The 9462-nt window shown below is 39.1% G+C and overlaps 1 pseudogene; it reads right to left on the minus strand.

Moving 5' to 3' along the window:
• Nucleotides 1-740: 740 nt before the first annotated feature.
• Nucleotides 741-8551, minus strand: LOC114473193 (SEC14-like protein 2; annotated as a pseudogene).
• Between the last annotated feature and the right edge of the window lie 911 nt (nucleotides 8552-9462).

Consider the following 9462-nt stretch of genomic DNA (forward strand, 5'->3'; position numbering starts at 1 on the left):
AAAATTATATCATGAATTGTTTTTTATTATCACCTTATTAAATGTTGTGTATGTTTAGTTTTTATGTTTTGATTGTATTTCTTTCGTGGTCCGTTTGTCTATTGCCAACAGCTGTTTAGTGTCTGTAGTTGTTTCTCTCTGCGTCTGTAGTTGTTTCTCTCCGTCTGTAGTTGTTTCTCTCGTGTAGTTGTTTCTCTCTCCGTTCTCTCTCCGTCTGTAGTTGTTTCTCTCTCCGTTTCTCTCGCCGTCTGTAGTTGTTTCTCTCTCCGTTTCTCTCTCCGTCTGTAGTTGTTTCTCTCTCCGTTTGTAGTTGTTTCTGTTTGCCTGTAGTTGTTTCTCTCTGCGTCTGTAGTGTTTCTCTCTCTGCCTGTAGTTGTTTCTCTCTGCGTCTGTAGTTGTTCTCTCTTGCCTGTAGTTGTTTCTCTCTGCGTCTGTAGTTGTTTCTCTCTTTGGCTATAGTTGTTTCTCTCTGCGTCTGTAGTTGTTCTCTCTCTCGTTTCTCTCTCCGTCTGTAGTTGTTTCTCTCTGCGTCTGTAGTTGTTTCTCTCTCTGCCTGTAGTTGTTTCTCTCTGCGTCTGTAGTTGTTTCTCTCTTTGGCTATAGTTGTTTCTCTCTGCGTCTGTAGTTGTTTCTCTCTCGTTTCTCTCTCTCGTCTGTAGTTGTTTCTCTCTGCGTCTGTAGTTGTTTCTCTCTCCTTTTTCTCTCTGCGTCTGTAGTTGTTTCTCTCTCCGTTTCTCTCTGCGTCTGTAGTTGTTTCTCTCTCTCTCTGTAGTTGTTTCTCTCTGCGTCTGTAGTTGTTTCTCTCTCTCGTCTGTAGTTGTTTCTCTCTCCGTCTGTAGTTTTTCCTCTCTCACAGACTTAGTCCGTCCGTGTCTGAAGGAGGAAGAACTTCAGCATTGTAGCTCAACTTCTTCGAATGAAGAAAACTGTAGCTGTTATCAAAACACAACACGTCTGTACGCACACACACACACAGTTGTTGTTTATGTTATTGTTGTTTACGTTTTTGTTGTTGATGTTGTTGTTGACACTCACACACTCCTGGCTCGGTGCAGGTGATGCTTCCATCTTCAGGTACCAGGTGAGCGTTGTAGCGCTCGTTTGGGAGAACCTGCAACATCTCCTCCAACTTCTGATCACCGGCTGCTTTGGTTCGTCTGAACACGCCGAAGCCAATGTCTGCGCCTTCGCTGGCAAACTGCCACCTGACACACACACACACACACACTCGGTGAGAACCTGTAAACCGGCTTAGAGCTGAGCTGCTGCATCTGAACCTGAGGATGGCTCCAGCCACAGGGACGTCAAACTGTAGCTGAACCTGTGAACCACGGCTAACGGTGACGCTGTGCTCGTACTCAACCTTTACCGAGTCCCGGACGTAGTAGGAAGGAGGAACCTGACCACCGCAGTTTATCTGTACACAACAACAACAACAAAAAACAATGTCATTCCAGTGTGTATAAGTATATCCTGATATCTCTCCGTTAGCTTCACCTAATCAAACATTCTGTCAGAGAGCAGCTGTACTATGAAGCAGGATATCAACATGTTCACTAAGGCTGCATTCACACTGCAGGAAAAAGTGGCTCATATTCAATTTTTGGGGGGTCAAGACAAGTGACCAGATCTGATTTTTTACACTCAAATCTGACCCAAATCTGAATTTTTCAAATAAAATTTAGAACAATTTCATATGTAGTCCTGAATCAGATACAGATCAGATTTTTTTCAATGCAACCGCAGAGTGAACTGTCAAAGCTGATTTAACGCGTGTTTGATACGTTGATGTCACTTTATAGCAGTGAGCGCAGCGCTGCAGCTACAGCAAATTAAGTTTTAACTGTCTGTTTTTGGTCGGGCATCGATATGAATACCTAATGCATGTCGGTTTCAGTTTTGCTCCGTTGGGGTTAGGTCAAAGCTTGAAGGTTCATATCATAAATGGTTTGTGTTTAAGAGCAAATCAGCACCACAAAAAGCCAAAACAAAATGTTTGTCTCTCTTTGTGAACGTAGCCTTAGACAGGTGATTTTAGACCAATCACAAACACGGAGAAATACTGGTGTAGCGCAACTTACGTCTCAAATGAGGGATAATTCTTTAAAAATATGAAGAATTAAAATCCAAAATTCAGACCAAAAACAACACCATTGCTGCAGAAAACACAGGCAGATAATTGATGACCGTTGGGGCCTGTACTACAAAGCTGGATTTCCTCTTATCGCGCTAACTTCCGGGATTTATTTTGTGTGTGCTGTACAGGCCCCTAATAACAGATAAACAACTAACAACAACAGTGTTAAATGTGTGCCGCACTCACTGCAGTCCGACATCGAGGATCTCCGTCCGGGTCGGTTCTGGTTCCTCCGTAGTAAACAGGAAGTTGATCCACGTCTATGAATGTGCGCAGCACTTCCTGCCAGTCGCCTGCAGATGTCAGAAGACGACATGCATGTCATCAGGCCGAGGCAACGGGAAACAACACAAACATGGAATGTCCGACAGCAATCAAAAGGAAAACAAAAATACACAAAACCACTGAAACACACAAAACGACACCAAGAAACTGGTTCTTACTTCCTAAGATCTGGATCTTCTGTCGTGTCTCCTCACACATGAAGTGTTTGATCAGGTTGTACGCCATTGGAAATATCTTAGGAGCTAAGGAATGGAATAAACATATAAATAAACAACAAAACAAGAAAAACAGGGCTTATACTACAAAGCTGGATTTCCTCATATTGTGCTAATTTCCTGGATTTAAACGGTTGTGTCCTGTACTACAATGCTGGCTAATGTCTTACCAGGCTAAATCACCATGGTAACTTAGGAAGTGAATACTTAAATGAACATGTTTATATCCTGCTTCATAGTACAGCTGAGGTGTATTCCATAAAGGAGGGTTAACAAACTCTGAGTCTATCCATAAACTCTGGGTCAACATACCCAGCGATGGGAAACTCTGGGTATCAGATTCCATTACAGCTGGTATGAAGTGGGTCAATCAACCCTGAGTATGTAAACCTTGGGTTATTGACGTGCACGCACGCGATAAAAAGCCATCAATCAATGGATCAGAGATGACTCGAGCTGCCATGACAACCAAATGGAAGAGAGTGATTTATTCACCCTAATGGTGAAATAAGCCAGTGTTTGAGGAATATGAGCCTGTTCTAAAGGTGTGTTCAGTCTTCAGTGACTATAGTGTCTTGAATCACCCGTAATTAGTCACACTTTTTGGTCACTTTATCACTTTATCTCTTCAGTGACGTGATGAGCAGTGAATAATATGAATAAAATGTGTCTGAGGAGGCGTGTCAGCAGCATAGGATGTCTGCATAGAGAGTCCTCCTGTTACACTGGATATAAAGACAGTGACTGCTGCTTGATATCGAATCAATTACAGTATATTGATTTTTAATGTAACATTGTCACCAGAGTCATCTCAAAATACTGAAGCAGGATGCGAACCCGCGACCTATCGCTTCCAAAACCAACGTCACAATTCACTGCACCATCATACCTTCAAATATGTGCGATTTACAGATTTAACAATATAAAACAACAATGGAGCCTTAAAAGTGGATTTATTTAAATTATCATCTCCTCCTTTATATTATCCACAGGTTTGTATTCAGGGACCTTTAGTACAGACGTCAGTAGATGTTTTAATGCAGATCAACAACATTAGTAATGATGTGAACACGTCTGTGGTGTGTGATGTCACTAATGTGTTTCAGAGAAAAGTGTTAAGGTTCATTAAAGTGTTCAGAAACGGTGTTCAGGTGGGCGGAGCCAGGGTTTCTTCGATAAAACCTGCCAGCGACCAGGTTTAGTTCACGGACAACGATGCCATGGTAACATACTCAGAGAAGAACATACCTCGCTTAGGAATGAGATACTCAGAGTTTGAATATAAACCGCTTTATGGAATACCCCTCTGCTCTCTGACAGAGAATGTTTAGTTAGGTGAAGCTAACGGAGAGATATCAGGATATACTGATCCAGCTTTGTAGTACAGGACCACAAAGTCACCTTTGATCACAAACAGTCGCTTCAATCCTTCAGGATAGTTGTCTTCAAACATGGTGAGGATCTACAGGGACAGACAGAGGAGGACACGTGTGGGACAGACAATGGACTGATGTGGTGAGACCTTAGACATGTTGGACATACTGTGTGTTGGACAGATGTGAGACATGTGGGACAGATGTGGACACACCTCTCCGTAGGCCTCGATGGCCGGCTTCCAGATGTGTTTCAGTCCCAGTCCTTCACAGTCATAGATCAGAGTGATGGATTCAATGTTTTCACCCAACTGTCCAACACGGAGACAGAAGGACAGGGTCGATGAGGGGACACCCACACATTATACTGTACAGTCAATTACATTTTTCAATTATAATTACGTTATCCATGTTAATGTACAACTCGATTATGATTATGATGACCAGCATTTTTTCACATTAAAATTATTATTTTTCCACTGAAAGTCAATTATAATTAAGTTCTCAATTACTAAAGTTCAATTACAATTAGTCACAATTACTGATCCTTTAATAAATAACTCCATAAAATGTTAGCTTTCTGTTAGCATGTCCTATATCAGCTGTAAAATACAGTAAAAATATTATCTACCATCTGATTAGTTTCCTTGGTTACCTTGTTAGGTTTCCTAATCAATGAAAATATTGATATTAATATTATTAAAGTTGGCGTCTGATACCAATATGTTAATTTTTTTATGGTAAAATGATCCTCAAGAGAAGTGACAGGTAATATGAAACATATTTTAATAATTATTAGATTCGTATGTGAGTAAACCATCCCCCCCCCGCCCACACACACACACACACACACACCACACACCTTCTCAGACTGACGCTGACACTCCGTCCTCAGCGTCTCACAGTCTCTGACTTTGGTCCTGATGAAGTCTTGTTTACGCTGACAGCAGCAAACCTTTAGGGTCTAAGGGACCGACCACATCGTACCACACTGGACTGCCCTCACGGTCGTAACCAAACATCCCCCCAGAGAAATACCTCTGTATCACCTGAGGAACAACAATCTATATCTATACTACCATCCACACTAATAATTGATGCAAAGCTGAATATAAACAAACAGAATAAATATGTTAAAAACGTACAAGCATTAGCTCAAAGCTAACATTAGTTAAACCAGTTTGGGTCGTGACCCCATTTTGATATCACAAATTTCTGGCGACCCCAGAGATTTTTTTTTTTTTTTTTTGCAATTAGTTTTTGATCATGTTTGTGATATTATGTAGTGACAAAATGTGCCAGCTCAGATATCTTTATATTGTTTTTTTATATATATAGTTGAGCAAAGGTTTAGAATACAGTTAGAGATTGTGTGTGGTTTTTAATTTGAAAAAAAATATGATTATTTAAAAATTACAAAAACATACTTCTCGTTTTTATTATTTAATCGTTCAGTTAACTATTGAATTATAAATTTTTATACTGTAGTTTTTGTTGTTGTTTTTTTTAAACTCTATTTATATTAAAGTGAAAAGATAGAATACAGTTATTTCACATAGTGTGTTGTGTTTTAATTTGACAAAGAATTATGATTCGTTTTTTTTTTTAGAAATTTCAGGCAACCTCATTTGAATTCCGGAAGACCCCACATGGGGTCACGACCCCAAGGTTGAAAAACTTGTGATTTTAAACTCTGACCTCAGGAGGTTTCCAGTGTGTTAAGATGGTTTCCACCTTCATGTTCTTTCTGAACTCCACGTGCTGCACAAAACACACACACACCACCACACACGCACGCACACAGGCACACACACACACAGTTGTTGTTTATGTTTTTGTTGTTGTTTATGTTGTTGTTGTTTATGTTGTTGTTGACACTCACACACTAAACAAGGTTTTGTATTTATTTAATGTTTTTGCTGAAATGTAGAGAAAACATTTAATATTAAAGCTTTAGAAGCACATGGAACAAAATAGCTGTGTTAGCCTGTTAGCATGTTAGCATGGGATGTAACGTTGGGCCACATGTTGGTCATAAAAAAACCAGTTTAAGCTGCTCTGATTATCTAACGGTTCTACATTGTGTTTGTTTGAAGGGCGAAGGCTGTGTTGTATGTCATGTGGTCGAGGGGTCGTCCTTAGATCGAGAGGTTGGGGGTTCAATCCCGACTAGTCTCATTGGTGTGTGAATGTGAGCTAATATGTAAAGCACTTTGTGACCTGTCTGTGAAAGGTGCAATATAAATAAAACATTACTTACTTACTAATGTACTATACACTACACACTCAATAAGTATATACTGTCTAGTATATACTATAAATGATTAGGTTGATGAGCGTTCCCACTGAAGTATACTTACAAGTTTCCCAAGATGCATTTAGAAGCTACAACACAACAAAACTTGAATCACACTGAGGTTAAATATCTCTGTTGATTCTCTACCTTTACTTTGAAAGTTCTGAAAACATTTGAAGTGAGAAAGTGACCAAGTAGAATATCAACATGTGCTCATTTCATCCGTAAAACCCACGTAGACCACTTCCTGTTAACTTCAAAACTAAAACACATTGCTCACAAAAGCGTTAAAAAAAACTAATGGAAGGCAAGAAGGGATGCTTTTATTTTGAAAAGGGGATTTTTAGCTTGAAGCTGGTCCCAGGACCATTTTTTACGTTCCACTCACAATGCATCATGGGACGGTTGAGTATGACTAGTGTGCTCACCGATATTGACTTTAGTTTGGGTTGAAATTTAAATGTTGTACAACATTCCGTGATTGAAACGGATAAAGTGATGAAATGTGTTAAATTTCAGTCTAAAGTGGATGAAATCATTTTAATGTGAACTCACCTTCCTGATCATAAGTTCAGCTTTGTTCACGTTGAAGCCTCGAGCTGCAAAAAAATTACAAAAAAGGTCAAACTTCAGACGCGAGATTTAAATCAGCAAAAACATACACAATAATATACAATGAATAAATAAATAAATGAATAACGAGGGGATGTCAACAAACCAAAGATTGGGTAAAAGACAACATAAATACACACAAACACGCAGGCTAATAATTATAGTAATATTATATTAATAATAACATTATATATATGTATATCTGCTGATGTAACAGATGTACGTGTCGGTCTGTTGACAGACTTTATGTTTAAAGAACACACACTGAGGTCAAAGGTCAAAGCCTCGACCTTTGGACGTTCATCAGTCGATGAACTCAAACACAATCGATACAGTCAACCCTCCGCCTCCCCGAGCGTCACCTAGCAACAACAAGCTCCGCCTTCACACAACAATCCAGACAACTGTCTGTCTTGTTCCAGTCCTTCATCACAGACGTATAAAGAATAAATCTGTTCCAATCCTTTGTCACAGATGTATAAAAAATAGATCTTTTCCTGTTCTTTCTCATAGACGTATAAGAATAGATCTGTTCCTGTCCTTTGTTATATATGTATAAAGATTAGGTCTGTTTCTGTTGTTTGTTACAGACATTTAAAGGATAGATCTGTTCCTGCCCTTTGTCAGACATATACAGAATAGACATGTTCCTGTCCTTGGTCATAGATGTATGAATAATACTGTAGATGCTTTCTTGTTAAAGTCTGTGCAGCCCTCTAAGAAATTTGGAGGGAAAATAGTTTTCTATCTTTGAGGTGTATTTTCCGTGTGTGTGCGTGTGTGTGTGTGTGTGTTGTATTTTTGTTATAACACATATAACTTAAGTGACACTAACCTCTGAGCCAGCGGAGCAGGAAGTGGTCGTGCTGAGCAGGAAGTTCAGAGAGAAGGTCATCGATTCTCTGCCGAAACTAAAACACACCAAACATCAGCAGCACAGACATATAACGTGTGTAGTTTGAGCCTCTGAGAGCAGAAAACTGTTCATAAAACATCATAAATATAGACATTACACTGAATATCAGGTGAGCAACAACGATTTACATTTTAAAACCTTTCAAAGAAAACCTGACCTGAAGCTTTACAACTTTAAATGCACACATTTTCAGTCTCTTTGTTCTCACACACACACACACACACACACCACACACACACACACACACACACACACACACACACACACACCACACACACACACACAGTCACAGCTACATACATGTGTTATAGAGCCTCACAGAACAAATCCAAATATTGACTTTTATCAAATATTAACTGATGTTTTTAATATTTAAACCTGTCACTGACGTCGCTTTACTTCTGAGGAAATAAAGGGTTTATTTTTATTTATTAAAGGATAAATTACAGACTTTTAGACTAAAACAAACCACATGTTGCACAAAAAAGTGTGAAACAAACACATTCCTCAGTCACTCCATGCATTTCACAGCCTCTGACACACTTTAGGAGGGAATTTGTGCAGCTGCTGGAACACACACACACACACACACACACACACACACACACTTACACACGCACAAGTTGTTTTCTTTATGTGTGTTTACCTCAGTCAGAGTTTGGGCCTGTTTGGTGCTCAGATCTCCAACACATCCGCTCATCTCTGCACCAACTGCAGCTCTGACCACACACACACACACACCAACACACCTACACACACGCACTTAAACACACACGCACACACCCACACCCTACACACACGCACTTAAACACACACGCACACACCAACACACGCACTCACACACACCTACACACACACACACACACTCACACAGAGCTGGACTCTCACCTCCAGGCTTGCTCTGAAACACACCTGGTAAAACCTGAAAGTTGTTCTTCAACAGCTGCATTTAAATATACGCAAATGAATCTATTTTATTTGTTTATTTTAACACCAAAAACAGGTTGCGACATCCAACTTTCATCCAATACAAATACCTTCATAATCCAATATTAATCCAATGACAATCTAATCCATTTCCAATTTAAATCCAATAATACAAAGTTAATCCAACACAATTCCACTAACAGTCCAATAATAATCAAATACAAATACAATATTAATCCAATAATAATTAATCCAATAATCATTTAAATTAATCCAAAAACATTCAAAAAATTACTAATAACTGTAAATTTTCAAAACAAACTAAAATTTCATTTTATTTATTTCATTTTATGTATTTATTTATTTGTATTAGGACATTAGGACATACAATGTTTTTGGTGTGTTTTTGAATCAAGTTGTAAATTCTTGTTTTTGTAAATGTGCTTTTCCTCTGAGGAACTCTAAACCAGAAAACATACACATGTTTGGGTTAGCTTAGCATGTAGCAACTAATCCCACATGTTTAGGGTAGCTTAGCATGTAGTGACCAGTCTCACATGTTTTGGTTAGCTTAGCAAGTAGTGACCAGTCCCACATGTTTAGTTTGCTTAGCAAATATCGACCAATCTCACATGTTTGTGTTAGTTTAGCATGTAGCGACCAGTCCCACATATTTGGGTTAGCTTAGCAAATATCGACTA

The sequence above is a fragment of the Gouania willdenowi genome, chromosome 12 (genome assembly GCF_900634775.1).
Source record: "Gouania willdenowi chromosome 12, fGouWil2.1, whole genome shotgun sequence".
Lineage (NCBI taxonomy): Eukaryota > Metazoa > Chordata > Actinopteri > Blenniiformes > Gobiesocidae > Gouania > Gouania willdenowi.